The sequence below is a fragment of the Carcharodon carcharias genome, chromosome 10, assembly GCF_017639515.1.
Source record: "Carcharodon carcharias isolate sCarCar2 chromosome 10, sCarCar2.pri, whole genome shotgun sequence".
Taxonomy (NCBI): Eukaryota; Metazoa; Chordata; class Chondrichthyes; order Lamniformes; family Lamnidae; genus Carcharodon; species Carcharodon carcharias.
Window position 1 is genome coordinate 5,420,168 of NC_054476.1, and position 14,711 is coordinate 5,434,878.

Below are 14,711 nucleotides of genomic sequence, written 5' to 3' on the forward strand. Positions count from 1 at the left end.
ATACTTGGCTGAGCAGCTGAGAACATGGGAATACCACCAAATGGAAGTTCCCCTCCAAACCACTCACCATCCTGACATGCAAATATATCACCGTTCCTTCACTGTCACTGGGTCAAAATCCTGGAACTCCCTCCCTAACAGCACTGTGGGTGTACCTACACCACATGGACTGCAGCGGTTCAAGAAGGCAGCTCGCCACCACCTTCTCAAGGGCAATTAGGGATGGGCAATAAATGCTGGCCCAGCCAGCAATGCCCACATCCCCTGAATGAATAATATAAAAACACTATCCAGTAGTTACCACATTCCTCGTTAGAAATCCACAAAGCAGCTGATCAAGATGAAAAGCCCGCCACCACTTTGAGTGGGCGGGCCAATTAAGGCCTGCCCAGTGGCCTGCCCGACAGGAGGCGCTATGCACTTCCTGTATGAGGGGTGGGGGGGAGGAATTCCCCATCTGTCAAAGTGCGCTCTTTCACGCAGGCGCACAAAGGAGTGCACTGCTCCCTGAGACAAAATGCTGTCTCAGGGAGATTACTGACAGTGCAGAAAACTTTAATGTCACGCGAGATGCGACATGTTAATAAAAAGGACATAAACTTTATTACACTTTTTAAAAAACAGACATGGAACCTCATCCCGCCAGTGGATGAGGTTTCACGCATAATCTGGAGCCGGCTGGGGCTCCTGGCCAGCCTGAAGGTTGGATGGCCAGGTCTTTAATTAGCTTAACTAGCCAGTCAGAGGCCTTAATCGGCCGTTGACAGGTCGGCGGGTGAACAGCTGATTTCGCTGTCCACCCGCCTTCCTAAAAATTTAAAGGGACCCGGATGACGTCGGGGGTTCCTCCCAACATTATCCAGTGTCATTCTCCCGTCAGCGACTAGGCCCTGCCCCCAAATCACCAACCGGAAAATTCAGGCCCGTGTATATCTGTGGTGGTCAGTTTAGCTTTTGCACCGAGGTGACTAAAGTTAGAGTTTTTAATCTAGACAGCACTTAATATTGACGGCAGAGCACACCTGACCCTGGATGAGTTGAATAGCCACCATCAGGTAGATTGTAAGTAGTAGTGGGGGCTATCATACAGCCTTGCTGACCTCCCTTTGTTCAGATTTTGAAGGTATTTGTTTCAGGTTTCCTACTCAAGACAGATGCAATTATATCATCATGAAGCACTTGCAGGAATGTGATGGAATTTCTTGGGCATCCAAATCTCTGGAGCACCACCCACACAGCCTCACGATTTACTGAGTCAAATGCCTTGGTCAGGTCAATGAATGCAACGAAAGGTTCCTGGTATTTATCTCGACATTTTTCTTGGGCTTGCCTGGCATCAAGGACCATGTCGGTGTTTCTCTAGAAGGTCTAAAGCCACGCCGTGTCTCTGGGAGGATTTCATCAGCCATAGGAAGTAGGAGATTCAGGAGAATGCGTGTTGGGATTTTCCCCGCTATGGTCAAGAGGGAAACACCTCGGTAGTTTCCACAGGATGGCTTATCTACCTTCTTGAAGATAGTTACGGTTGTCGCATTCCTGAAATTGAGGTTGGAGGTGAGGGAGTTCCTTTTCCTCCAAAGTGCGTAGCTTGAGTGCACGGAGACTTAACATGAGCAAAAGTCTGCCGGCTTTGAAAAGCTCAGCTGGAATTCCATCAGAGCCGCAGGCTTTGCTGTTTTCCATCTGTTTGATTGCTTGTTGCAGCTCTCACATCAATAGTGGCTCACCCGTGGAGCCGAGCACAGGGTACTGGGGGATAGCCTGGAGAGTATCCACTGCCACTGTGATTGCGCATAGTTGAGGAGTTCTTCAAAATGTTATTTCAGTTTTGAATGATGGCATGGACATCCTTAAGGAAAAAGATGCCATCCTGTGAACAAAAGGTCGATTGTCCAGTTGACCTCGGTCTGTAGATAGCCCGGGTGGGCTTCAGAAAAGCTTTGCATATCATGATAATCAGCATACTGTTGAATCTCTTGGACTTTCTTTTTCCACAATTTACCCTTTATCTTCTGGACTTGTCTTTGGCCATCAGCCTTGATCTGTTGGGATGCTGCCTTTCTTGCGTAGCGAGCTTCGTTTGGCAATGACTTTGTTCTAGGAAAGTCACATATTCCAGCATCGTTTTCATCAAAACAGTCCTGGTGGGTGTTGCTCAAACCCAATGGTCAGGGTACAGGGGCCTATTTCAGCTGACTTTATTTTGTCCCACTGTTCTGGAATTGTGTTGGATGTGTGAAGATTTTCCAGACTGGTCTTGAGCTGCACTTGGAATTCCTCTCTGGTCGGGATTAGGTCTCAGACATTGATCTTCTTCCTCTTATGGCCTTGCAATGTTTTTGTGTTAGTTGGATGGTCATTCATTGATCAAACAAGTCAATGGTCTGTCCAGCAGGCACCAGTCCCCTGCCTGGATGTAGTGATATGGGTATCACTTAGATCTTTGACCTGAACAATGATATAATCCAGGAATTCCCAATGCTTTGATCCAGGATGTCTCCATGTGGCTTTTTATTTTCCCTCTGTTGGAAGAGGGTGTTTGTCACAATGAGGCTGTGCTGAGCACACTTTGCCAACAAAAGGGCATCATTTGCATTGCCTTTTCCCGCCCCATTTTTTTCTGCCCCAGACTTTTCAGTCACAGCCAACCCTGGCATTAAAGCCCCAGAAGGATGATTTGTTTTTTACCTTTTGGGGTGGTAGTGAGGGCTTCATCAAGGGTAGAATAGAACAAACGTGCACCTCCTAACCCACACCCATAGTTTTAGACCGTTTCTATTTATAGGGACGTAAGTGAAACTCCGGGCTGAATGCCCCGGCTGTAACTTCCAATGGAATGGCAATTGGGCCATTCCGCTTGAAAGCTCATACCTGACAATCCAGCTGATCCTATCTCATCCATCTTCCATCTCAGGCTGGCAAGATCTGGACGGTGCAGCGAGACCCCAGGGCCTAACATCAAGGGCTGTAGAGTCGAAGATAAGCAAGCCATGCCATTCTTTTTACAGCATCAGCTGCTGTAAACCAGGTAAGTTTAAAGGTCTTCGACAAGGTAGATGTATAAGGTAAGTGGGGAGGATTTGGGGGAGGTTTCGGGCTGAACCTTGGGAGGGGTCAGGTCGGGTTGGGCCTTGGAGGTGGGTGGTAGTCGGGTCGGGTCGGGGTGGGCTTTGGGGGAGGTGTCGGGCCAGGTCTTGGAGGAAGTAGGATCGGGTTGGGCTAGGCCTTCAGGAATGGGGGAGGGGTAGTCAGGTCAGGCTGGGGCGGGCCTTGGGGAGGTGTCGGGTCGGGATGGGTTGGGTCAGGCCTTGCAGTGGGTGGGAAGGGGATAGGACAGGCCAGGCCTTGGGGGTTGGCAGGAGCGGAGGGGAACCATGGGGTTGGGGTGGCTGGGGAAATCCTGTGCCGGGGTGGGGTGTCCCATGGAGGGGGTGGGGGAGCCCCTTGAGTGGGGAGAAGTCAAGCGGTGAGGGAGGGGGGGGTGGGGGAGAGCCCCCGGGAATTCAGGAGTGTCGGGGAAGTCCTGTAGGGGGTGGGGTGGGGGAGGAAGGGCAGTGTGGGTCTGCACAATAGTTACCCAGAGGCTAGAAGTGCTTTTAATTCTTCTAACTTTTTCTGGGTGACTATTGATGTTACCCAGTTGAACCATCCAAAGTTTGCAATTTAAATCACAATTTTCAGATAGTTCCCAGTGCAGGGCAATTGCTCATGAGAAGTTTGCACTTCCTGGACAATTGCTATGCAAGTCTTACCTGGGAACCTCCGGGGTGCATTCCCCATCGCATCTTTGGGGCACTCCCCAGATACAATGCCCTGGCATTCGGAAGCTACGTCCCAATATGTATAATTAATGGATTCTCCACTCTTCTTAAAAAATAAAAACTAGAGTTTTGTATTTCCAACTGACATTTCAAAACAAGTTAAATCAAAGACTGCCATATCCTGTACCACGCATTATTTCACAAGATACCCTTCTTCCAGCACTGATAATCTCTTTGTAAATGCAATTCTTTTTGTAAAACAATCTGACAGTTGATAAAAGCAAAATACTGCAGATTCTGGAAATCTGAAATAAAAACAGAAAATGCTGGAAAAACACAGCAGTTTGTGACTTGCACCCACCGATTTACTTTTAGAGATTTCCTTTCTCTCTGGTGTTTGTTCCAAGCCAGCCAGGCTAATCTGTCGCCTTTCTCACACACGCTTCTCAGACAGTGTACATTATCCCACAATGAACAATTATCTGCATAACATTCCATGGATTTTCTATCTTCGGCATGCTCATTGTCCAGAAACTCACTTAAAAATATTTGACAAACAGAGCCTCATGTCTGCCTCCACAAGAGAAAGTGTTTCAGCAGCCAAAGCTCTTTGAACAATCCATTTTTACTGTCTTAGCTTCCCAAATGAAATGGCATTTCCCACTTTCACTGATCAGAATCATTATGAAACCAGCTGTGTTTAGAACACCCTTCGAAATACTAGCATGTGGGGCGTCACTAAAAATGGCTGGTTTCATTTTCTTTGGTTTACCTAAGGATAGGAACTTCAATGCTCATTCACCCAGATTTAACTTTCTTAATGGATTATTTGACCTTAAAATATTTTCAAATTTAGGGTGTTTCATCATTTACCTTCACTCCAACACATCAAAACTAGCGCATGTCTGAATCCACAGCAAATGTAACTGGCCAATTAACCTTCACAATTATTCTGCCTCATCTTTGTATATAAAATCATCCCTCCGTGATCTAGTTCGTAGTTCATGTCAACATTTTGGAGGTAATGTTTAGTTCTGGGAAGATTACTGTGGTGAAGGTAAGGTAATTAAATTGTGAGGCTTTAGGCATTGCCAGAACACCTAAAACAATATATAGTCATTTGGTTGAGCAGCAATTGAGTATTGCTGCTAAAAGATGTTTTGTCAAAGCTTTTCATCTTGCACTCATCAGGACATTCGCAAGAATACGATGTCAAGGAAAGCAACAGCTTTATACCATATGAGAAGAGATTGCTAACTGCTTGGCAAGTAGAGTTTGACTGGTAGAGGCGCTGCTATGGAGAATGCACCAGTTAATGGTAAGTGACAGTTAACTGCCAAACATTGGTTGAAATTTAAACCAGGCAGCTTTCCTCTGATTGGTTAAGGCATTTCCCTGAGAAATGAACCAGCAAATGGCTATCACTTATTTTGTTTGGCTGAAACAGGCACAATGGGTGTACATGTTCTTTCTGCCTGCAAATAACAGAGCCCTGTGTGTTTGTATGTAGCTTCAGATATAGAAAAATGTGTCACACTGCCAGCCCAACTGAAAATCTTAAATTGGTTGTCAACATAGTTATTAGCACACTGAGGATAGTTAGTAAATGTCGTCCAATCACGGAATCACATCTAATATTGGACACTGTGTTTTGAGTTTTGCAAGCATGGGCTGGTTGGGCATGAAACGGTCATACTGTTTGATATAATCCACCAGTCTTTGGGATGTATAGCATCACACTGGCACTGAAATTCATATGCCACAGCACTCATTTGTGTGATAGGCAGAATGCCTTTTTGGCTTGACGGCAGTTAGTGGAGAATACCACTTGTGTTGCTTCTGCATAGTAGCAACGTGAAACAGCTAGCTTCACCTGTTGCTCACATTTTTGAGATACCTTGCCCTTCCAGGGTAATCTTAGGTAGACTGGTCACTTTTCAGGGCCGAAAGTGATGGCCTGTTCATGACTTTGCGTGCTATATTGCGTGTAACAGTCTGATCAGGGTAGCCAGTTATCCCTCAGGATGCCTTTGATGTGCCCTATTTCGGCATCAAACTTGCCTGGTGAACACATGGCTCAGGCCCTATTTATGAGGTTGCTGATGAGGCCAATTTTATAATGCATGGAACTGTAAGAATGCCGATGTGTGTATTGACCAGTGAAGATAGAATTGCGGTAGACCATGGTAGAGAACCCACTGGCAGATTTCCCAACTAGTACATCAAGGAAGGGGAGTTAATTTGACTGCTTCATTTCAAAGGTGAATTTGAGTGCAGGATGGAGCCCATTAAGACACGCGAGGAAATTATTACATGCTGCTACACATTTAAGTATAGGAAACATATCATCCACATATTGAAAATATGCAAGAGTTAAGAGGTTAGGTGTCACTCTATCGAAGATACGTTTCTCACGGAACCAAACAAGGATGTAAAAGAAAATGGCAGTTTGCTTAATAGAGTCAGAATAGAAGAGATGGAACCATGAATCAGCAGGAGGGCTTACTTAGCTGAAGAACTGTCCACACTGTTTGCAAAGAAGTGCAGTCCAGAGAGATGGTTTTTTTTAGGGCGTTAGAGCTAAATTAGTTTAAAAGCATTCAATGAACCCTGAAAGGCAATGTCATCATGGAGATGGGTGGAGCTTAAGAAGGTTCTCTGGTTTCAATTTATTTGTGTGCTTGCTGGGAGATGGTTGTTGGTTGCAATTTGGACCTTGGGCGGTGAATAGTTAAAATCCCTCGTGAAAGAGACAGGGTTTTAACAAGATATTGTGACACACAGTGATCACTAATGTTTGCGTGGATTGCTGAGAAATCCCTGGGATCTGTCTTGGTCGCGTCTCCCATTTAATGTGTGATTGGCTGTTTCAGATGATAGTTTTCCTATTAATTCATATTTGTTTCACACTAATTCTGAATGTTAGATTAGAGATATTTTAAATTGATTTACTTTTCTCACTTTGGGTAAAATCATCCCAGATTTGCACTAAGTACGGTAGTGGGCAGGAGAACAACGTTTTACCTGCCGGCTGCAATGGTGACTTCTCATGCTGTATTGTCCCAATCCCACTGCAGGAATTATGCATTCCCAGGAAACATGCTGTTTTGATGGCAGGCAGCCTCTCATTCGTTCACCAGGCCATCACCTTGCTGCTTCATCATGCCAGGCGCTGTATTTAAAGTGCAGCTGCGTGCACAACTCTCAGTTCTTCTAGCCCAGGACTGCTCCATGTAAGACATGGCCCCATAAGGCAAAAAGGCTGCAACCTTGTTCAGGTTCAATTATGCATCCCTCAAGCGCCTTTTCGACGCAGTGGAGACCCACTGTGATGTCCTCTACCGCTGCTCTGGCTGCAGGATGGGCAAGAGCGTCACCAATCTGGCTTGGGAGGCAGTGGCAACGATGGTCAGCGCCAATGTCCTGCAAAAGAGGACAGCCACCCAGTGCCTCAAGAGGTAAGTCACTCTTCCCATCATTCTCAACTCACTCACTCAGAAACTCATCACACATTCACAGGGCCCTCACTCACTGCCAGTTCAAGGGACATCCCCATTCAATCTCTCACACACACCTTCATTGTCCTCATCCCGTCCATGGGACCGCTCAACACCCACACATGTCAGGAATACCATCTGCCCAGGCAGGTGTCCCCCTTACCATCTCTCCATCCCTATTCATGCAGGACAAGCTGGCACACAAGAGGGAGAAGTGGCAGACCGGTGGAGGAACGCCTGAAATCAAAGTCCTCATGGACTGTGAAAACAGAGTCATCCAGCTGGCTGGTGAGGATCTGGACCATTCCTGTGCTGATGGTGAGGTCAGCGGTGCTCTATCAAGTGAGGATCCAGCAGTGCAACATCCATCAGACAACCATGCTGTGAGTAATGTGTCCTGTTTCACAGGCCACTGCCATGCACTAATTATCTCCCCTTGCTTCCGCAGGCACATCTGAGAAACTTCCAAGAGAATCCATGACCCAGGGCCTCCAATCAAGGCCTGAGAGAAGTTCAGAAGAGAAATCAACCGCAACCCTCCCTGAAGTCCCGTCACAGCCTCACCCAGACCCTGCACCAGTGCAAAGACATACACCTCAGTGGGACCTAGCTTTAGAGTAGCCTCAGAATCACAATCTGGTGAGCACATCGCACTGTCTGATCTGCAGCAGGTAGCAGCAGGGACTTCCCAGGAGGGCTGCTGGAGGCCAGAAATCTGCTGAGTCCAAGTCAGATGATGAGCCTCTGGACTTGGTCATGTCACAATTGCTGGAGCTGCAAAGGCAAGCTCGGGAACATCAGGAAGGGATGTCTGCCGCACTCCTCAGATTGCAAGACACGATGGAGGAGTCCAACTGCCTTCAGGCTGATGATAGTGCCAGTATTGCAACGCAGCGAGGTCAACACTGGTAGGAGGGCAGCCACCATGGAGACCTTGGACCAGGACGTTGCTCCTGCACTGCTGCGTGGGCTCAACTCCATCGCTGATGCTACAGTTGGCCTTCAACACTGTGTACGTGAGAGGGGTGTGGGGCAGCTCGATCTCACTCCAGTTTCCCCTTCTCCTCAATGAGCTACCCATAGGGAGGAGGATCAGCAGATGCACACCCCAGGGCCATCAACCCAGGTGACTCAGGGAGTGTCCAGCTCATCAGAATCCCCTCTTCCTGTGACCACAGCAGCTCGAGCTCCACAGGCCGAGGAGGGTGCCCACACAGGCAGACCCCATAAGCAGGCTGGGGCCCACCAGGTCTCAGTCCTCCAGAGGACCCTTGACAAGGTCATCACAGACAGGGTATAGCAGTCAGCAGGCTGCCTCCACCTCCGCTGTGGCTGTCCGGGGAGCACCAAGAGATAGCAGCAGGGTTAGGAAAGTTAAGAAGATTTACTTGCGCATGTGTGTTAATCACTTGTACAAACTGTTCACTGTTGTCAATAAAGTCCCAAGAATGTCTCCCTGCCTGTGGCTCCTTGTTCTGATGAGCAGTGTTCATGTCACTCAGATGTGAAACCTTTCTGCACAAGATAAAGGCAGGTGTCTCAGTCCAGGGCCTCTTCCCTGTGTCTGTGCAGCCTTCAGGCCAAAGTGATGGTCCAGCCTCTCATTCCCTGGACACATTACTGATGCCTGCACCTTGGGGATGCTGGTCATTGCTGCCAGAATCTCGTGGGCAGGTGTCACAGAGTTCCCTCATTCTCTCTGTGTGCTCTCAGCACCTTTATGGTGGGGCTGGCCCTCGTTCCTTAGCATCTGTGACCAGTGATGCTGTGCTCCTGAAGGGCTCAGGTGCTGAAGGAGGACAAAGGATCAGGTGTTTTTAAAATTTCATGGCTGCGTCTCTATGATATGATCCTGATCACAGAGTACAAGCGAGCTGCCCTCGGCCAGACAGGAGTCAGACATTCACAGAGTCTATGTGAGGATCTATGGAGTGTCCTCACTGCATGTTGTCATCATCCTCCTGCAAGCAAGTGATTGTTAGGGCTTCCAATGCATCTGCATGACAGGAGCATTCTCACAGAGGGTATGCGCACTGCCATTAACAGATCTTATGGTGTCTCCACACTGCATGCTGTCATCATCCTCCACAAATCAAGCAGCCATGAGGGCCTCCCGAGCACACTTACCTCATCTGGCCAGTGCGAGGCCATCATCATCACCTTCGAGGACCTCCTCACACTCACCCCTGTCGACATCCTCTTCATCAGTGGAGATCGACAGCGCCTGCATCTCCTCCTCAGGCAGCTCCTCTCCCTGTTGCAGCACCAGGTTGTAAAGGGCACAGCAGGCGATGACAATGTGCGACACTCTCTGTGGACTATATTGCAGGGCTCCACCAGACCGGTCCAGGCACCAGAACCTGATTGTTAACATTCCACTGATTTGCCCCATCAACGTGCAAGTTGCAACATGAGCCACATTATAGCTTCACTCTGCTGCAGTCTGAGGCCGCTGCACAGGTGTCATCAGCCACGGCCTCTGTGGGTAGCCCTTGTGCCTGGGGAACCACCCCTGCAGCCTCTGTGGATCCTGAAAGATGTCAGGGATCTGAGACTGGCTGAGAATATAGGAGTCATTGACACTCCCTGGAAACCGTGAGCAGACCTGCAGAATGCATTTGTGGTGGTCGCACACCAGCTGCACATGCAGTGAATGGAAGACCTTGCAGTTGACCCCTTATTGCAATGGAGATCTGAGTGCCACGTGTGTGCAGTCAGTCACACCCTGTACCTGAGATCTGGACAAGTCCAATCGCTTTTGCATCCTGACTCCCCTGGTCCTGAGTGAAATACACAAAATGCCCTTGCAAAGATGGCATCCGTGACCTCATGGGTACATTTGTAGGTGGAGGCTTATGATATCCCACAGAGATCACATGTGGAGCCCTGAAAAGAGCCATAGGCGTAAAAATTGAGCACCATGGTCACTTACACAGCCACTGGCATTGGATGCCCTCCATGTCCCCGTGGCGCCAAATCCTGCAGTTGCTGGCAGATGTGACCGACAAGTTGCGTAGACATGCAGAGTCTTCGACAACATTGGTTCTCGGTTATCTGCAGGAATGACAGGCGGCGTTGATAGGCCCTGGGTCTATCTAGGTGCTGACAAGCGATGGCTCCCTGTGGCTCATCAGCGGCGTGTGCAGCAGCTCCAGCCACTCCTTCTTTCTGAGGCTGCTGCTCCTCCCTCTGCGCAGCCAGGTACCTCTGTCACTCTCTTCTACATCGTCTTCACTCTCTGTAAGCCATGAGGCATACAGCTAGTTCACCGGCTCCATGCTCCTGGTGTACTACTCCTAGCAGGATGAAAGAGAGAGATGCGTGAGTTAGCTGGGTGTTCTAAGGATCTCTCTTGGTTAAGTGTGAAGGCCCCTTAGAGCATCCTGGAGAGTGCTGGCCACCACTTGGATGGCCAGAGTTTAGTGCACTTTATGGCTGCCCAAAACTGCACCTACCTCTGCCCCACTCCACCTGACCGATTGGCAGCAGCTTTGCCCATTGGACTGCAGGCTGTGCTCTCAGCTCAGGCACAGGCATTCTCCTAACCCACACTGCAAGGCTGCACTGTTAGCTTCAACCATGGGGGAGACGGGTCCAAACCAGGATGATGACATTGCAAGGGGCTGTGAGCACCTCCACCAGCGACTGCTCCATGGCCAGATTTAGCAAGGAGATTGTACAACGTGCGCAGTTGTCCAACTGTTCTGCAGTCCACTAAAATGCTCATTAGTTTGCAGTCTGTGCCTGAGGGGTCAAAAGCTCTGGAGCACTTGGTGGCACTTTGATGCTTCTGCTTTGCTTGACTGAGCAGAGAAGATAGAGGCCCGACTTCAAACATATCAATGTGGCTGTGCCTGAACTATCTCAGCTGCAGAGGAATTGTCACTTTATACAACGTGTCTTAATGCATGGCTGCTTCCCTCATCCCACACGTGCTTGTGCACTACCTTCAACAGCAGGGCAGCCCTTGCCCCTCGCCATACCCTCTCCAAGTCGATGCTGTTGTGAAACACGTTAGCGTGATGGTAGGAGGACAATCCAGCAGGGGCAGGGGGAGAATATTTCCGGTGGGCTGGCCTTATAATGATATTGTTATGATCCCAGCTAATGTTACTACTGGACAAGCTTGATTCCAGGGCAGAACCCGGCTAGATATATCCTAACTTTTATTTGTTTGTTTAGATACCTGGAGAGTGGCTACTGAACAGTCACAGGAGTCGGCTGATGAACTTTTAACAGAAGAAAAAAACATTTATTAAACAAGAAAAGATTAACTATATTACAATAATCCTCCACCCATAACTATACCTTCACAGGGATGTACAGATTTGTACAAGTTACAAAAGCTTTCTTATGCTCCAATGTTCACAGTGAGTACACAGTTCATGTAAACCAATATGTGACCTGTGGTCGGACACACCACACTCTGAAACCAAATGACAGATGCCACCCCAGACAGACAATATCGATCACTTGTCAACTCCCCCAGATGCTTGTCACACTGTGAGCCAACCAGTCTCACTGAACTCTGTCTTCCACATGAGGGGTTCCAAACTCCACTCTCCAAGAACTTGTTTCGAAATCTTCTCCCAATCCGATGCTTTCTGTCAGATGTCTTCCTCAAGGATCCACCTCCAGGATTTTGAACTCTCCTTCTGATATTCTTCTCCCTGGATCACCAGGTGCATTCAAGCTTCCTTCCATGTACTGTCTCACTGACTCAGCTGTGCCAGCAGAATACCCGTGCTTCACATGCCATATTAGAGAGTTACAGACCTTCAGTGTCTCCTTGGACCTTCCAGCTTCTCCCAGCCTAAATTGCTTTAACTCTGCTTCCTGCAGCTTTTCTTCTCTTTAAGCTCAAAGCTTGGAGCCTTCCTCTCTGCTCCTTACAGTCACACTCATACACACGCACATGCACACACGCACATATATACACACACACATGGGGAAGCAATGGGATAGTGGTATTGTCACTGGACCAGAGACCCAGGGTAATTCTCTGGGGGCATGAGTTCAAATCCCACTACGGCAGATGGTGGAATTTAAACTCAATAAAAATCTGGAATTAAAAGTCTAATGGTCACCATGAAACTGTTGTTGGTTTTTGTAAAAAACCCACCTGGTTTACTAATGCCCTTGAGGAAAGGGAATCTGTTGTCCTTACCTGGTCTGGCCTACATGAGAGTCCAGATCCACAGCAATGTGGTTGGCTCTTAAATGCCCTCTGATCAAGGGCAATTAGGGATGGGTAATAAATGCTGGCCTAGCCAATGATGTCCACATCCCATGAACGAATAAAAAAAAAAATACACACACAAATTCTCTTTCTCTCTCACACAGACACACACACAAATGTACTTTGGAACTATATCGCCATTCCTTCACTGTCACTGTGTGAAAGTCCTGGAACTCCTTCCAGCACAGCGGTTCAAGAAGGTGGCTCACCACCACCTTCTCAAGGGCAATTAGGGATGGGCGAGAAATGCTGATCCCATGAAAGAATAAAAACTACAAACGCACACAGCTGATACTGCCAACTATTCAACTTTGATAGGCACATCACTTAAACACACTGTATCACACTCACTGGCACACTTCCTCCCTCTTGAAGGACAAGGTAGTGCAGGCAACAGCACCGAGCCAGTAATACAAGTTTGAATACATGTCCTTACTCCAATGGAGGAGGAACTGGTCGCCATCTCTGGAGCGCCCGCAACTGAGGCTGTGGTCAGAGGCAGGGTCGAAACCATCGAGAATGACAACATGTTCTTACCTAGTGCAGCTTCTCACATCCCACTCACCCTTCACACAGTATGTTTTGATCTTCAAGCTGTAGATGACATCACCAGGCTTTCCGCTGCTTCCCTCATTACAGCCCTAACCTTGTGCCCCACTCCTTTCAAATATCCATGAACTGTCAGAGGTCCAAGGGGAGCTAAAGACTAATGATGATGAAATGCCATTACTCAATTTCACATTCAGAACTACCAGTTCTGAAAATGGCACAAGCACACTTTACTTTTCTCAAACCATTTTGCTCTGTTTCTGTGCTTTATGAGGAAAATGTATATTTAAAGACTGATATAATGCAGCGGCTTAGCAGAGGTAAGAAAATACCAGTTTGGACTTTGTTTGGACAGGTTGGAAAATTACATGTTTTCAAACTGTAAAGTACAGTTTTAAAGGTATTTATCTGGCCCTGAAGATTAGATTGTTGTGTGATATATTAACCACATGGATAATTAAGATAAAAACAAAAAAACTGCGGATGCTGGAAATCCAAAACAAAAACAGAATTACCTGGAAAAACTCAGCAGGTCTGGCAGCATCGGCGGAGAAGAAAAGAGTTGACGTTTCGAGTCCTCATGACCCTTCGACAGTTCTGTCGAAGGGTCATGAGGACTCGAAACATCAACTCTTTTCTTCTCCACCAATGCTGCCAGACCTGCTGAGTTTTTCCAGGTAATTCTGTTTTTGTTTTGGATAATTAAGATGTTCAGCGAAGTTGCAGACTAATTAACCTCAAGGGCAAAAAGCACGTTGTGTGAAAGCAAAGCATCCATGAGGCCATCAAATCTATTTCTTCTTGAAGTTCAGGTATAAACTGCAGCATTATGGGTTCTCCCCAGATGATTTAATTTGTGGAATGTGACTAACCACGGGTAGAAGCTTGACAGAAATCTGTGTTTCTTCCTGATGCCAGGTTGTAAATCCAGAAAATATTCAGGACAATAATCTAGAGGACCTATGCACTATTACACAGACCCTGTGAGTGCTGCCAAAGAGCCATCACTCTCTAGCGTTCGTATTGCATTGTTAGTCTTCATGTGAGGTAGTGGTGAAGGATGTTATAAGGGATGTGCATCCACTCTGGGCAGCCATTGCTCATTGCTCAAGTACTATATAATTTGAATTGTCATGCCAGTTGACAAAACATGACATCAACATGCTCAAACAGGTGTGGGCTGACATCGTGGGAATGGCCCCTTGAATACTGCATCCAGTTCTGGTATTAGGGGCACTACAGAGAAGTGCTAAAAAGCCAATTCCTTTTGTCACGAGGAAGAGTTGGAGAAACTTGCAATTTTCACCCTAAAAATGAGGATATGTTTGATAATGCTCTGACAGAGATATAGTGGATTGTTAAACATCTGCTTAACCTTCTTTGCTCTAAGTAGGACAGCCCCAGTTTCTTGTAACACTCTAAAGAATCCAGGAAATCCATCATGGCCTGGCCAGTGGAGAAGACTAATCATCGGAGCAGGCTTTACTGCTCGTAAATGATTTGGGAAAAACTCCAAAAACTGAGGGAGGTGCCTGGAGATGGTCACTCAAAGTTATTATTCGGTGAAATGGGAAAACACGAACCCATTAGAAGCTGGAAGTGACTTTGGACTACTTTCTATACAGACTGTAGCTCCTTGGAGAGGGCAATGTGTGATTAAAGACA